This window comes from Rhinolophus ferrumequinum, chromosome 4 (assembly GCF_004115265.2).
Source record: "Rhinolophus ferrumequinum isolate MPI-CBG mRhiFer1 chromosome 4, mRhiFer1_v1.p, whole genome shotgun sequence".
Taxonomy (NCBI): Eukaryota; Metazoa; Chordata; class Mammalia; order Chiroptera; family Rhinolophidae; genus Rhinolophus; species Rhinolophus ferrumequinum.
The window spans coordinates 8,981,450-8,999,294 of record NC_046287.1 but is presented as its reverse complement, the minus strand read 5'-3'; the positions used below and the strand labels follow the sequence as shown (position 1 = coordinate 8,999,294).

General features: G+C 37.5%; 1 protein-coding gene across 4 annotated transcripts in view; it reads right to left on the bottom strand.

Annotated features, from left to right (window-relative positions):
* ELF1 (E74 like ETS transcription factor 1) overlaps nucleotides 1–17,845 on the bottom strand; it is a 97,280-nt gene that overhangs the window by 62,614 nt on the left and 16,821 nt on the right. For 2 of the 4 annotated variants that reach the window (XM_033104982.1, XM_033104988.1), the window contains exon 1: nucleotides 11,264–11,392. The exons of the other annotated variants lie outside the window; for them this stretch is intronic. The gene's annotated coding sequence lies outside the window, so the exon portion shown is untranslated. Of the gene's footprint in view, nucleotides 1–11,263; nucleotides 11,393–17,845 lie in introns of those variants that run through there. 4 annotated transcript variants of the gene reach the window in all.

Genomic DNA, 17,845 nt, shown 5'->3' with positions numbered 1-17,845 from the left:
AATGCCTAATGAGGAATTGAATCTATGGGAAGAAGGGAAAAATTGGAAGCATATCAAAATGACTGAAACCACCGCCAACTCCTTTTACTGTGAAAATTAAACTCAAAACTTACTGCACAGAAATCCCTTAGGATGGACTAGAAACCAGTAACTGCTTTCTTCCACCTTGTAATTTCCCTTTTTCTTAATCACAAAGTCACCACCTAAATGGAAATATCAAGGCTCAGAATGGCACTTTCACTTTCTTTGAGAAATGCTGATTTCCTTATTAGACAGGCACCAAAAATAGAAAAGTACTGCATAATAGCTTATACGTATTTAACATAAACTTTAATAAAATTGTATTTCTGTCACATAATCGAGTGGAGGCACCATCATTCGTTTAACCAGTCCCTCTTTTTGGACATTTGGATTATTTCCAATGTTTCAATATTACAGTGATTCTCAAAATGTAATTCTCAGGCCCACAGAGGATCCAGAAAACTTTTCAGGGAACTCATGAGGTCAAAACTATTTTCATAGTAACACTATGGCAGTATTTGCCTTTTTCACCATATTGACATTTCCACTCAGGGTGCAAAAGCAAAGGTTAGTGCCTTTGCATCTGTGTCACCAAAACATACTAGTCATTGTGTTCTTTACCACTAGGCACTCACATTTTTAAGAAGGCAGTTTCACTTTTCTTTTCTTGAATCTCAACCATTAAATACATTTTCCCCCCTTTCTTCCGCCTCCCTGTCCCACTCCGGTTCAAGCAGTTGTTTCTCAGTCTAGTTGTGTAGGACACAGCCCCCTGGCCCATGCTGGTATTATGAGCCTTGCCCCCTCTCTCCCACATGAACAAAAGCTCTTTGGGATCCTCAATAATTTTTAAGAATGTAAGGAAGATATAAAATTTGAGAACATTTAAGAGTATAAAGTTTGAGAACTGCTACACTATTACAACCAGTGGCTAAAATATCCTGACAGTTAAATTTTTGTTCCCATCCTTAAATTTTCCGTAGGATAGAGCCCTAGACCCGGGGTTATCATATCAAAGGGTAGGTACATTTTCAAAACATGATACTGGCCAACTGCCCTCCAGAAGATTTTTTCAGTTTACACTGCTATCAAATAGAAGGTGTGCATGCACATTTATTTAATGGCCTTCCCCCCAACCCGCAGTACTTCATTTAACTTTTGTCAGTACGATGGGCAAAAAAATTTAATTTGTATTCATTTAATTTGTATTCCTTTATTGGCAAGTTTAATATTTTAATATTAAATATAAGTTATACACAAGTATAACTATAATTACATCAAATATATTATACAATGTAATACTACATTATAATAATTAAACATAACTAGTAATATCCTCCCCAATCTTAGTGAATTTTGCTATTCTTTGTGGAAGGAACTTGGAGGCACAAGTAAATAAATGGTAAAGGTGACCATCTACGATTTTCCTCATTGAGAAAAAACCTTCAAACTAATGCTTTTATTCTAAATGTTTTGGTATAGAACACATGAATTTTAAAAACATATTAATGTAAAACTCTGCTTTATTATCACTATGACAAAGGACTAAATTAAATGCTAAAAGTACCAATGATCTATTAAATTGTCCAATCTTGGGCAAGTTACTTAACCATAGTTTTCTAAATAAAGTTTAAGGATGGGGAAAAAGACTTATCTGCAAGAATAATGTTTATTTTAAACCACTAGTTGCAACAGCTCAGCATTCTTTTGCTGTCAGGATCCCTTTATACCCTTAAACATTATTGAGGACCACAGAGAGCTTTTGTTTCCATGGATTATATTTATCAATATGTAAGTTCTTTACAAGTACAGACTATTATTATTTACTAAATAACCTTACTATATTTATCAATATATAAGTTCTTTGCAAGTATAGGCTATTATTATTTATTAAATGACCTTAAAAGGGGTGCTTTCTCAGAATAGTACATGAAATAGAAAACTCTCTGGGATACATTTATTGCCTTGGTTAAAATAAAGCTGCTAAAAGTATAAGTTCTAGTGTGCGTTCCTCACCTTAGTAGATCACAGAGCACTTGGAAGACCACTAACTTATCTGTAATTTCCTCTAATCTCTGTGTATAGCATAATAATTTTAAAATAAAAGTGAATTGCTACAATATATGTATATAGTTTATCAGTAAAGTTCTATCTTTTGTTCATTGCTATATCCTCCAGCATCCAGAATAATGCCTAGCAGATAATAAATAATTGTTGAATATGCATATATCAATAAATTATACAGGATGAAAGGAATATAATAAAAAATTCAGGAGATCCCTCAACTACACGACTTATAAGAATCCTTCCAACTATAAAATCCTATGACTTCTACTTCCACTTGTTCTTCTTTGTCCCGGCCACTACTTGTACATACATTGTGGGAAAAGAGAGCCAAGAGATGATTATGAAAGCAAAAACCTGGATTACGATCTATGTTTTCACTTTTTACAGCAATTTTCACATTTATATTATTAAATTTTAAAAGCCTTACATAAAGATTCCACATCAAGAGTATAACCAAAAAAAAAAAAAAATCACTAAAGGTACAGGAATTGCTATGCTACTGTTATAATAAGAATTTTTAAAGAAGCAGTTTGAAACACTGATTGTGTCAATAAATCTGGTTAGATACCAGACTTTCTGGTTAGAAAGTCTAACTTAGGGTATTAGCTACTTAAAAGTTTATCAATGTCAATTATTACTGTATCAATTGTGTTTTATAAATCTCTGATCTAAAATGTTTTTGAATATTTGAATGTGGGATGATTCTAAAGACTAAACTAAATTATTTCTGGCAAACCACTAACTCCAACTTGTTAATTGTCCCAACTGGAAGTTACCCATCAGAAGCACGCCTAGAGCCATCTTGTTAGTTACGACACACACTTACATAACTTGTTGTGAATCAAGGTAATCCCTTTCACTGACATAGGCAGTAAACATTTTTTTACTGATAGAGTTTATTCACCATTTTTAAAATCAATTTCTACCTCTTATCAAACATTATTTCTATTATTTATAAATGTGGGCCAACAATAAACTACCCCGTATACAGCAAAATTTATTATGAACTAGTTCGACCAAAGAGGAAAGAGAATATATTCTCATACCCATCACCCAGCTTTACATTAACATTTTACCATATTTCGTTTCAGATTCTCAAGGGGAAAAAAGTCATATATAGATAAAGCCTCCTATATATCCCTCTCCAATCTCATTTTATCCCTCCTCTATCCTAAAATTGATGTTGCCCATCTGTGCATATTTTCATACCTTTACTACATATATGTCAACAACAGTACTGTTTTTATGTATTAATACATAATCGGAATTGCATAGTATCTATTCTGTTCTTTAAATTTTATTCAAAATATTTGAAATAACTGAATACCAGTTAATAAATGACACTCTAAACTGTTTAGTCACATATTGACGTCTGCAACTTACCCTGAAATGCATCAAGTGCCCATCTGCTGAGGGTTCTGGAGGATTTTTACCCCCCAGGCCAATGCACCGTAAGATGCTGAATGTGTGTAAAAAGGCCTCAATGGCAGGCATCTGTTCCCAGGAAAAGTAGTGAAGAACTCAAATTATGTCAAACTACCCGTTCTCTCCCTTATCTTTGTAAACTCTTCACATACCTCAATGCGATGACACTGCCCTACAGAACTCCTGAACGTATGTTCCAGGAACCATGTGCAGGAATATTCCCAAACTGGAAATAACCTAATGCCATCAACAAGAGATAATATATACATTCTGTATAGACAAATGATGGAACACAATACTGCGATTAAAATTAGAATCAATTTCACAGAGTTGAATGAAAGAAGTTACCACAGAATCTGTATGGTGTGATTCCACTTACATAAAAGTTCAAAAGCCAGGACAGTAGCTATTTTAAAAGAGAAACAAACATAGGCAGAGTGGGGGACTTCTAACGTAATAGCCATGCTCTAGTTCTTAACCTAAGCTGTCATGTCAAAGGTAAGCACTTTATATTTAAAATATATTTTTATACACTCCCTAGATGCTCATTTCAGTTTTAAAGAAAACAGGATGATGAATTGTTCCATTACAATACCACGCTTCCATTTAGTATTTTGAAATAAAAAATAGAAGCACATAAACTAACAGTTATTAAATCTATACCTCATTATAGTTTTACTATAAAAATGTTTAGTTTCACTGTTTATAGGACTGTTTGAAAACAGAAAATAACCAAATTTCTTTTTTTTCTTTTTTTAAGATTTTTATTATAAACATAGCTAACATACGTTATTTAAGTTTCAGGGGTACGCCATAGTTACTCAACATTTATATACGTAAGGAAGTGATCACCATGATAAGTCCAGCAACCATCTGACACTGTACCACGTTATCACAGTATTATTGCCTGTATTCCCCATGCTGTACATTACATCCCCATGACTTATGTTTTGTGCCTGGAAATTTGGACCTCTTATTCCCCTACACACCTTTCCTCCCTTTTAAAATTTTCCAATTAGTTGACATTCAATATTATTTTATATTAATTTAAGATGTACAGCATAGTGGTTAGACATTTATATAAGAAGTGATCCCCCTGACTAATCTAGAACCCACCTGGCATTATACATTGTTATTACCATATTACTGACTATATTCCCTATGCCTTCCTTTACATCCTGTGACTCTTTTGTAACTACCAATTTGTATTCTTAATCCCTTCACCTTTTACATCATACTCCCCAAGCCCCTCCCATCTATCACCCCAACAAATCTAGTACCCCTGTGACACCATACATAGTTACAATACTATTGACTATATTCCTTATGCTGTACCCTACAGCCCCATAACTACAGTACAACCAAGTCGTACTTCTTAATCCCTTCCCCTTTTTTCACCCACAGCCCCAACTTCCCTCCCATCTGGCAACCATCAGAATGTTCTATCTATGAGTGTTTCTGTTTTGTTTGTCAATTTTGTTCTTTAGATTCCACATATAAGTGAAATCACATTGCATCCGTCTTTCTCTGACATACTCCACTCAGCCCAAAACCCTCCAGATCCACCCATGCCACCGCAGATGGCAAGAAGCCATTCCCTGCCATGGCCGAGCAATATTCCACTGTATATATGTACCACCTCCTCTTTATCCATTTTTCCATCATGACACCCAGGTTTCCTCCACATCTTGGCCATTGTAAACAATGCTGCAGGGAACATATGGGTGCACTGGTCTCCTTGAAGTAGCTTTTTGGGTTTCTTCGGATAAATACGCACAAGTGGGATTATTGGGTAATTCTTTGCCTCTCGTTATAGTCTTTGTTATAAAGTCTGTTTTGTCGGGTTTAAGTATTGCTATCCCAGTTTTTTTCTTTCGTTCCTATTTTCATGAAATATTTTTTCCATCCCTTCACTTTCTATCTGTGTGTGTCTTTCCATCTGAAGTGAGTCTCTTGTAAGCAGCATATGTAAGGGTTTTGTTTCCTTATCCATTCAGTCCTCCTATGTCTTCTGATTGGAGCATTTAATCTATTTACATTGAAAATAATTACTGATGGCTATGTAGCTATTGCCAATATAACCGAATTTCATTAGATTTTGTAAGTTGTACCACACAACTCTGCACAAACACGACGGTCACTATGTGACTGAGTGTCCATCGCGCAGATAACGAACTTTGATTTACATCATATAAAGTCACACTGGCTCCTGCTACCTTGAAGAAAGAATTTCTAATATACTCGTACAGGTAGAAGACAGGACAAGATCCAAGAAAACACAAATTTTAAAAAACACAAAACCTTCTAAGAAGCGGTTGCTTCTGGACAGTAGGACTGAGAATAGGAAAGGGTAGAGCGGGGCTGCTTTTCTGCACAGGCTCTTCTATTAGATTCTAAACAATGTACATATATCACTTCAGCAACTTTTTAATAAAAAAAATTTTTAATCTTCATACAAACTCCAGAAGGCATTCATGTTGTTTATAGTTGCTTTTTTTCATCTTGGCAATCAATCTCAGGCTACAAGTTATGGAGATAAGAAAGATCTGATAACGTACCGCTCAGCAATTAAAGGCAAATGAAAGAAGAGTTCTGAATTCCTACAGGGGGAAGAGAATGAAGGGGAAAAGAAAGTGAAAGGAAAAGTTCAGGTAGGAAGAGTTTTCTGATGATGAGGATTGTGTTGATTCAGACATTTATATTAATAACTGGAAGAGAGGGAATCAAAACATTTCTACACAGGAATTTGCACAAAGCTCAGCTGTATAGTTTTTCCCTCTCTGCCAACAAAGCAAACAGCCATACGAGTTATTTTTCCATGACCGGTGGGGTGCCTAGACACCTGCAGTATAGATCAACAGTCACCTTTACTACAGTGCACAGCTCACCAGACAAGAAACGAAGGTAAAGGTGACACAAAACTTTCTCTGTAGTAGGTTCTCCACACTAATGGCAGAAAAAGATTGTTCCAATAGCTGAGAACTGCTTTAATCATTTGAGTTGACTCAGTAACATTACTAATTTAATTTCCGCCATCGATACGAAGCAGCTCAAGCAATGGAGCAAAATACTCTGGTGAAAATACAACTCATAGAAGTAATAATTGCTTGTAGACCACTCACCAGGTAGGACTCTTCTTCCCATCCCTACAACAGTATGTGACACTTTTGTCCCAATAGATGGGATGTAATGTAAGGCAAAGTCTACGAAGTCTGACAAGTTCGCGAACTCATCCTAGAAAAAGTGCTGCATGCCTCATTGCTGAATATCACTACGGTCACCTTCGAAGTACCCCCCCTTGGGAGGCTATGCACTGATGCCAGCGCCTAGTCCACCCTTCAAAGCAATTCTGGAACTCTGTTTCTGGAATGGCCATCAGAGCTGTCGTCATATTACCCTTGATGTACAGACTGACATCAAAATGTCTTCCTTTCAGTATTTCCTTTATCTTCAGGTAAAGAAAGAAGTCATTGGGGGCCAGATCAGGTGAGGAGGGAGGGTGTTCCAATACAGTTATTTGTTTACTGGCTAAAAACTCCCTCACAGACAGTGCCGTGTGAGCTGGTGCATTGTCATGATGCAAGGGCCATGAATTGTTGGCGAAGAGTTCAGGTCGTCTAACTTTCACGCAGCCTTTTCAGCACTTCCAACTAGTAAACTTGGTTAACTGTTTGTCCAGTTGGTACAAATTCATAATGAATAATCAATCCCTCTGATATCACAAAAGGTTAGCAACATTGTTGTAACAAGTTCACGAACTTAGCTGTCAGACCACGTACACATACACGTATGCAATTAGTGATGTAAATGCCCAAAGAAACGTCAAAAATCATATCCAAGCATCACACGGAAAAAAAATAAATACTCCCTCCCACACTCAAACAATTACAAATAATAATAGTGTATTTCCCAGGAGAGAAGATTTTCAAAAACTGCAAATGCTACCCTAAATCAGGAAGTGAATTCCTAGAACCCCAAGATAAGAGAACAGAGAGAGACATCATACAACAGCAAATGGAACTAAAAAGAACACTGGAAGAGTGATGGCTCACTAAGAGCTAAAGAATAGGCTAATTACATTGGGAAAACAAAAATAATTAGTTTAATTATATATTGTGGTCAATATGGCAGTGGGTTGGGAAACAGGAGGGAGCAAAGCAGAATTAGAGAAGAGGAAACAGGGAAAGCCACACACTGAATGGCACAGTGAAAAATGGAATAGATAAAGGAATAACTAGGATAGGGAGGGGAGGCTAAGTAAGTTCTAATATTGATAATAAACTACTACCGTCACTTTCCTTAGTTACTAGGGACCGTGGGCTTCAAAATAATTGATTAAAAATTCAAATATTAAAATGCTACAAAACTGATTAATCGCCCTTCCTAAACCCAGAAACGCTTTCTTAACATGTGTCCTATAAGCACCGATCTCACAATCATCTAGGGTACTTATTAAAAATGCAGATGGATAAGCCAAACTCTAGGTCTAATGAATCAGAATCCCTTGAAGCCAGCTCACTGTCTATTACACTAAAGGCTGAAAATTACTGCTTTAAAATATATACCAACAGGGAGGTGTTTTCTTTGAATGGTTACAATGCACAGGCACCAGATGGAGATTAAGTTGAGGGCCTCGTGCTTTTTAAGGATTTGTCACCTCTAACTTTAGCAGGACCTGCCCAACTCAGTACAGGAGCCAAGGGTTTTAATGTAGCAAATAATGATTGCCTATTTATATGAGCTTGGTACTTTGTCAAAGGTTGAAAAAGACAGAGAAATAGAAGAAAACACCTCTGATCTCAAAGAGCTCATCTTCTGATTCTTACTGAAGACACTCTTCTTAACCTGGGCAAACGCGACTCAGTCAATACTCACGATTCCTAAAGATCCATGAACGTTCCTGACCGTTTTAAGTCTCGGTGATCTTTCATCGGTAGGCTGTATGTACCCAAATTTAACTTCCCAGAGGTGTGCTTCTCTACTTATTTCCCCTGTGTTACTAAGCCCTGGTTTCCCAGTAAGAACCTAAGTTTGTGAGGATGGAGCCCATGTTTTCTCACTTTCTGTGCCGTTTGGGGCTGAGGACAATGAGAGCACACTGTGGAAAACCTAATATTGGACTGGGTTAGGAGACTTGGAAATTTAGGAGATTCGACAGTTATAGGCAAAGTAATAATAAAAAAAAATCCAAATTTCAAATTTAAAGAAAGGCAGATCTAAAGTAAATTTCAACCAACCCAACAAAACACATCAAAAAGTTAATAGACAAAGATTGTGTATTCCCCAGAAGATTCTAAAAGTGCCTGGTATGTACAGTAAATTCTCAGAGGAGGAGAGTAGGTATGACAAATGGAATGAGATTACTAATTATGGGAAGGTTAAATTCAAGATAAAAACCTCCAGATTTTCTAAACTCATATGCAAAGTTTTATCACACACACCCGATACATACACTTTACTCGAATAGAAGAAGGCATCATATAAAACAGTAATTGCCCTCCGAAAAGAATATATGAGGTAAAATTAAAGTAGAAATCAACCTATCTTTGTACCTAGAAGTTCAAAGAAAATTTCCAACTTCTTGTATTTCCATCTCCCCCAGGCCCATCTTAAAGAAGCAATGCCAAAAACTATGCTTCAACTATGAAAAAAATTCTAATAGCAAAAAAAAGCTGCTGTAGAAATTAAATGTATCATCTTCTCTCTGATGTAAAAGGAAACTAGCTTGAACACATTTTCAAAATCATTGGTTCATTTGTTTGGTTACACCTTATCACCAAAATGATCACCGAGCAACTTAACTGAGGTTTTATTTACTCTGAAGGAAATACAGACCGTGTCACACAAAGCATCGCTTGTTGGGGTGGATGGACGGGAGTGGGCAGCTGCCCCTAGCACGGCCCACCCGAGCAAGTCCCAGGGCCCAGGGCCCCCATCTTCATCTATAAGGTGAGGCCGTGGGACATCTTCAGTCTTCTTCAGCGCTAAAGCTGTGTAAAATGGTGATTCTGAGTTCAATGCTGAGGACTCAGTTTACACTTATATTCAACCTTCTGCAATGAAGAGTGGGAAGGGGACTACTACCTAGTAAGTCTCACAGGCTTTCTCTGGCTTCCAGGCTTTCTTCTTCCTCCCTTCTCCTGGAAGCCCCACCTAAGTCTTCTTTACAGACCGGGAGTAAGAAACTGAAATATATGACCAAGCATCTCTTATTGAAATTGCACCAGCATCTTAATTTAAGGAAACTAAATTCTTCTATTTCTCTTTAATAAATAAAATCTTAATTACTTGCTTATTTGTGTGCTCCCCAAGTTTTCTCTTATGGGTCACTGGCTTTTAAAAACCAAAAAAAGAAAAAAGAAATTTCATTTTAAGACAGAAAAGCTTCAGTAGATTTTTCACAGACCAGACTAGAATACTGCCTCTGCTTACTCCAAAGGCTGCTAAACCTGCAATTTGCACACAAAGATCACAGCAAATGGCTCAGAGTAAAATGTCTGCTCTGCCTCTCTTATAAGACCACAAAATTGACCTGTTAATATCAACAATCTCTTCAAAAGAGTAAGAAATAATAACGGACAGGCTTTGTATCTTCCCTTTCATCTGACGGGCCTTGAAGCACTTAGAAAATTAGTAACAGCGAATTCCCAAAAAATTAGCTAAATATCATCACAGTCAATAATAAATGACTTGGCAAATTATTCATAACCATTGCACATTCTAATTTTACTTTCATTCAAATTTTAGTTTCATAAATAACTTTCATAAGTAAAATACTGTTGCATCCAGCTTCTCGGCGCACCCAGAACTGGAAGACACACCAGCATATAGACTTGCCAAACTCTCACAATTTCAATAATAACAAATATTTCAGGAAAAGACTGAACAATCTTTCTTTCACAAAAGGTATTACTTTTTAAAATTCAAAACAAGCTAATTTAAGAACAGTAGTATAAAAGGAAGGCCAGTCCTCTTTACTTTTTCTTTTTACACAAATTGAAATACTGTGTGTTTCCTTAGAGGCTGGCTATGACTCTAAGATTGTTACTCAGAACAAGTTCCAGGGTGAATTATAAAACTTTATTTTTTTTTCTAATAATAAATCAATCATTCTGGTCTTTCTTCCTCATTATTTAACAGTCACTTTTACTTGTTATCTAAAAGACTGCTCATTCTACTTAAAACTTCTATTTAGTTTTTAAAATTAGTGTTTAGTATCATTTAATTAACTTTTAAAAAAGAAAAAACAAAAAGCTAGAACAGTCAAAGGGCAACACCTATGACTAAATGTCCCCAAACTTCCTCTTAACTAAAATGCCAAAACAAAACAATTGCTCCTGAATATTTTTCTTAACACTCATATCACCCAAGAATAGCATAGTTTACTTAATTGTAACTTCTGGCTACCCCCCAAATATAATTCGATTTTTTAAAATTAAAATTTGACTTAGTTTGTTTTGTGATGTAAAAAAAGGAAGAAAAATCTCCTTTATTCTCAAGTCATACAGGAAAACAAAATCACACAAAACATAAAAAATGCTTTACCAAGAAGATCTAAAACTTTCCAGAATCTGAATGCTTTGTTTCCCCGTAGTAGTTAAGTGCAATCAGGCATGTGACTGACTACACACAGTTTTTTCAGAGACTTAAAGAACACATTCAGCCATGTTCTTCGACAGGTAAGAACCACCTTCCGTTTACCAGCTCAGGAAACAGCCAGAAGCAAACACCCCAAATCATAACAAGTTACCTTCAAATATTCTCATTCTCTTCAGATACTGTCCTTTGGGCTTGAAAATAAAAAGCAATCCGGCAAGTTTTATGCTGTTAAAATGGCTCCTGTAGATTAGGGAAGTGGTGTCTGTGCTTCAGCTTATGAGTCATACATGAAACTAAGTGTTTCTAAGGAGGCACGCCCATGTTGCTGTGGACCCAATTATTCTGCTAGGTCAAACATGCAAAGCACAGGTAAAGCGGGGAGAGTACGGAGAAGGGAGTGGGGGAGCCACAGGGCAAGATCCACCTTGATTACACCATTACTCCGGGCATGTTAATTACCATCATTTAAAATTAACAGTGAAATACAATGAGAATCTACAGGAAGCAAAATTAAAAAGCGTATGTTTTAAGAAATCTCAGATTTTAGAAGTTATTTTAATATATCGAGTAAATAAAAGTATGAAAGAGGAAAAAAGCATAGGAGGGAATGGAAGGGAGATAGCCAACTTTCTGGCTTTCAATGTAACAACCAACTGGTGAGTCTAACCTGGCTACTCATTAACTCTTGTATGAAAGGGTATATTATATGCAATCTGGAAAAGCCAGCAAACTGCCATCCCAGATGCAGATGTGTATGTTTACTAAACAGATAATACCCACTAGAAAATTCAAAGGTCAGTGGAAAAATAAGTGTGAATTAATCTGGTTTATAGACACACACACACACACACAAAAAAAAAATCCTCAGGATTACAAAGGAACTAAAATCCAATATATCAAAATGATTTTAAATAGAACTGCAAAGGTGATAAAACCCTATTTTAAACAAATTATCAATGCAATCGTGGTTCTTTACTACTTCCTAGTGACAACCGCAGTTTTCTTTACATTTCGAACAGAATTTTCCACAAATAACAGTCTACTGTGTGCCAGGCACGCTGCTGCGGCTCTGCTGGACCACCCCACCGTGAGCCTAAGGGTGCCAAGCAAAGACACGGCCGGCCAGGGAAGTGCTGCTCTCCAAGCATCTCACAAGGTGCCTAAGCAGCGGAAACAGTGCTCTGACTACATACCCTGTCCCCTGGGTGAATATTTATTCATTTATTCTAAGAGCTTAAATTGATCAAAGTGGCTTGAAAGCATTAAGCACTTTCAGAGGCGCTTTAAATGATGAAGTGCAAGTAACCAGCTAGCCTTCATCCTCGTATTTTACAAAAAGTAAATGGGATTTAGCAAGGTATTCTCTCTTTAGTTAATTACTTGGAAGGAATTCTTCTGCCTTTCGAGAGGCACAGCTGAGAGGACGAGCTGTCACTGACTTAGACGGAACTTGACAAACTGCTCCAAAACTTGATGACAATGAACCGACTCGCTGCCCTTCAAGCACCTATTTCATTCCATTGAACACCGCTTGATTTGTTTTTTTATTGAAAGAATCTCCATGGTTCAACAAACTAGTAATGAAAACCTATCCTAAAAAGAAAAATACATCACTTTTTCTATTGTCAAATGTCGTATTTAGTTTCCTTTAGCTCATTTATCCAGAATGACTATTCAGAACCCAAATACCAAGAAAAAGGTCCTCTGAGCAGTCGCAGGAAATGTTCATGGAAAATCCAAGTCGTTTCCCAGAGCTGGAACTTATTTTAGGGGATACCCATGTAAACCCAGTAATTTGATTATCCTATAGCTAACTAGAAATATTAGAAATTATACTGAGTGAAAGAAGAAATGGATGATGTCAGAACAAACAGGGACAGAGTTGATAATAAGATAAAAAACACACAAAACCTATGAAACTACAAATAAATATTCTTAAAAAGTACTGGGCTCTGAAGCCAGCCTGTAAGGTCAATAATCCTACATTCCGCTAAGTATTACCAACACACAGTAACTGTCTCGAAGACAGCATTATTATGATAAAGGCTGTTAAAAGAAAGTAACATCAAGTGTGCGAAATTTTTTATGAAGTATGGATACATAAAAGGCCAAGCTTCTGCTACTGAGAAAAATCCATTTACATAAACCCATTATTTGATAATGGCAGATTTTTGGACTGTATTTTAAAAGTACTTTTGGCCACACATAAATATGAAAATATCCCTCTTCATCAGAAACAAGTATCTTCCCTAAGAAGATGATTCCAGAGTTGTTAGGAAAATATATTGGCCCCTGCCCGTCCCTGTTAGCATTATTTTACTACCCACAGGAACTGGACCTGGTTCTGTTCACAGCCCCAAGAAACCAGTCTCCACAGGGAAACAAACGGCAAACAGTTCAGCACAGGTACTAGAGTCAGTCTCCTTGGATTCAAATCCCAGCTCTGTCACCTGTTACCTGTGTAATCTTGGGCGGTACCTCAACAATTCTGTGCCTTAACCTCTTCACTTGCAATTTAGGCTAATAGTACCCCTCAAAGGACTCTTGTGAGAATTAGATTAAAATCAGTCCAAGTACTACTATTTGGTATACAGAATTTTCACAACTCAAAGATAAAAAAAACAAACCAGTTTTTAAAATGGTTCAACAATCTGAACAGAGAACTTCACCAAAGAAGAGATACAGATGGCAAATAAGCACAGAAAAGTCTCAACGTCATTACTCAGGAGGGAAATGCAAATTCAAGTCACGTTACCACTAGATGCTATTAGAATAGCTTTAAAAAAAGCAGCCAGTGACAATAACAAGTGCTGGCGAGGATGCGGGGCTGTCTGTGGGAACGCAAAACAGCACGGCCCGTGTGAAAACCCGTTTAGCAGTTTCTTATAAAGTTACACATGTACTTATCATACAATCAGCAGTCCCACTCCTAGCTATTTACTCCAGAGAAATGAAGATTCAGGGCTATAGAAACAACTGCTATGCAAATATTTACAGCAGTTTTATTCATAACCAGCAAACACTGGAAAGACAACACCCATCAACTGAGCACACTGCTGTCTAGCCACCCGCTGGAACGGTACCCACAGGGGAAAAGGCATGAACTTCTGACTGCTGATCAATGCTACGACATGCGGGAAATAAAGGCAGCGTGAGTGAAATAAGCCAGACTCAAAATATATTTCGTATGATTCCATTTCTGTGACATTCTGGAAAAGGCTAGACAAAAAGGATAGAAATCCTATCAGTGGTTGCTAGGAGTTAGGAATGAGGGCCAGGGATTGACGACAAAGAAGAACAGGAAACTAGAAAGGTGATGGCGTGCTAGAAATATTGTGTGTGGTGATTGTGCTATCAGTTATATGACCTGTTCTCAAAAATCACAGAACTGTACCACTAAATATGGCAAACTCTACTACGTATAAACTGTATCTCAACAAACTTGACTTTAAAAAGAAATCCAGTTCGTATGCATAAAGTGCTTAACATGGTACTGAGAGCTTAGTAAGCACTTCATAAACATTATCTGTTATTGTTATTGTGCTTCATAGTAGATGCGATCAGGATCAAATACTGCAGGGTGACAAACTTTAACTACATCTCCAAACTTTTGTGTAAATACAATGTGGCATATTAGACTTGTGATGGAAATGTAATATACCTGTACATACTATCCTGTGAGTATGTTTATTTCTAAAGTTAGACATATATTAGGTTGGTGCAAAAATACTTGCGGTTTTTGCAATTATTTTTAACTTGTTAAAGCACAATTACTTTTGCACCAACCTAATATCAAGTCAATATGTACCTGAATATAAACTTGTCACAGCTGCCTGGTGAATTTTCAACATTGATGTTTGAATTAACTGAGAAAGATTAGGTCGACTGAATGAATTTAAATGCCAACTAAAGAAAGAAACAAGTTAGGACATTGTTTCTTTCTTTAAAATAGAACTTATGAAAAGAATGTACTGCATAAGCGAGGACTCACTTGTTCCCTTTTATCATTACTGCTCCTTGAATTCAAATTTGAAACCTTTTAGTATGTGAAAATATAGAATAGTCTGATTTTCATATTTAAGAAACCTGGGCTTAAAAAAAGGCTTGGTTTGAATCTGTCCCTTAGGTCAGGAGCTAACATGCCATCACCACCAGAGACGGAAGATCAAACCATCAAAATGGTAAATGACTCAAATTAATAATTCTCCACTACTTAAAATTAAGATTAAAAATAAAATTTAACAGACTGAGATTTAGCGTTACAAATCTTTCAGTGGGGAAGAACTAATTCTGATGTGAATACCTCTCACCGTGTAATCCCAGTTTCTGAGCCACGTGCAGCATTTCCAAATGTGACTTAATGTAAAACAGTTACTTCTCTATTATCTGTCACTAGCGTTAGCTTTGTTAAAATGGGGCCTCCTCCCTGCTTCTGCAGAGACAGAATATCAGGACCTGTCCCCGAGGAGCGTCCTCCTGGACAAGAGGCACGCCAGGGGCAGATGGGCCCACGGCTGGCTGGTTTTTACTACAGGATCCCATCACTAAGACAGGGCCCAACACACAGCAGGAACTCAGAGACATGAATGAATAATTTTTCTAAAACGGTTTGTTGTGGCCAAATTGTTGCATGTCAAAATTTTATTACACATTGAAATACTTTTTAAAAACATGATTTGATATAGCCAAATTCACATAATTAACTGTTAGAAGATTCTATTGGAGGTGTTACTTTGGATGTTCTTCTTTCCTCTCCTGTGAAAAATAACCAAGAATTGACTGCACAATTATCTTCTTTGTGGTGCTCCAGGTAATATGCTGACTGCCATCTCAAACTGTTGCACACAGACATGATATTGGACCTTACAGTTACATTTAAAATTCAATATTAAAGACAATCTACTATCTTTTACTTCAGTGGATTATAACCAAGGACCACCTCTGAGTTACCGAGAGAAGCTCTCTGGAAGCCACATGTCTCCTCCCAGAAACAGATTCAGCAGTGAGGGCAGAGGCCAGGCTTCTGAGCAGCCCTAGTACCTAACGTAGTTTGTGTTCTTCACAGCAGCCGCTCAGAAAGACACTCACCCCCTTACTGTTCAATAATCTCTAAACGTTGTGGAGGGGCAATCCTAAACTCCTCCTTTGCTACTCTCCAGGCAAAAGCATCGCAGCACAGCAATACAATGTCACAACGTCCTGCCCCGTTCCCTACCACAAACTGCCCATTTTCAATTCGCCTTTCACTCTGCCATCAGAGAAGCCCTCCTACAGAACGCTGTGGGTGATGTGAATGTCTCACGGCTGAAAAACAAACTGACTCCCTTGAAGCAAAACAATACGCTGGACTATTTGTCCTGGAGCGCAAGGCTTTCACAATCTGACCTCAATCTACCCATTTTCCAGCCCTATCTCCCCCACTCTTCACCTCTCCCCACTGCTGCTTTTCTCTCTCTCTCCCCGTCCCTCACACTCACACACACACACACACACACACACACACACACGCACACCACACACTCCAGCCAACTGAACCTTCTGGATTGCTGCATTCCTATTTGTCTGCGTTGCCTGGGTTTGGAAAGCACCTAACTTGTTTCCCACCCTGTCCCTCATCTCCGCCTACTGACCCAGCCCTCAGTCTCAAGTCAAATGTGTGCTCGGCATGAAGGCTGCCCTCCACGGTCTTAACTTACAATTACTGTTACAAGAACTCATCACAAGGCTGAGAGGGAACTTAGAGAGTCTCTATACAGTCCAGTAGTTTTTAAATTTTTCTGTTAAGCAGCTAAATTCTTAAAAAATTCTTTAGGGAACCTCAATACTACATACATTTAAGTCTCTGCAATTTTAAAAAGGTCTAAAACACGGACCCATCGAACCTCATTTTAAAAATAGGGAAAGAAGGTCCATAGACAGAAGTGACTTGACTATGTCAAGTTAATGACCAATCACAGGTACTCACTCAATTTCAATATTTACTGAGTACCTACTATGTGCCAGGCACTATTCGAGGCCCTTGCTATCCAGCAGCGAACAAAAGAAACACACTGTTGATAAATGATCCATACCCCCAACGGTGTTTACATCCTAGCAGGGGAGACAGACAGACATAATGAACTACATATATGTTAATTATAAATAAAAGACATAAATAAAACACATAGTGTGTTAGTGAAAAGGACAAAGAAGAAAAACTACAATAGCAAAGAGGAGAATATGACATTTTATATAAACTAGTTAGGGAGGACTTACTTTTGCCCCGTCACTTTTGAGTAAAGACCTCTAGCCATGTAGACGGATCTAAGGAAGAACATTCTAGGCAGAATAAAGCCAGTGCAAATAACAGAAAGCTTGCTTGCTATGTTCAGGGAAAGTGCAGAGGCCAGTGCGGTTCAAGAAGAGAAAATGAGGAGAATAATAACAGGAGAAGGAAGAGTCCTAGAAACGAATAGAGAGCCTCACTGTTTGGAAACTTGAACCGAAGAGTTTTGAGTAGGTGAGTCGTAAGATGTGGCTGCTGAGCTGTAAACAGACTGCAGAGGGGCAAGGAGAAGCTACTGAAATAACCCAGAAAAGATGATAATGACGGAGACAAAGGAGGCAGCAGAAGAGGAAGACATAAATTACGGACACATTTTTGAGGGACAGCCATAGAGATCGCTGAATGGATGCAAAGTGAGTTGTGGGGGAACGAAAGGTTCAGAACTCCATTTTCAGCAACTGGAAGACT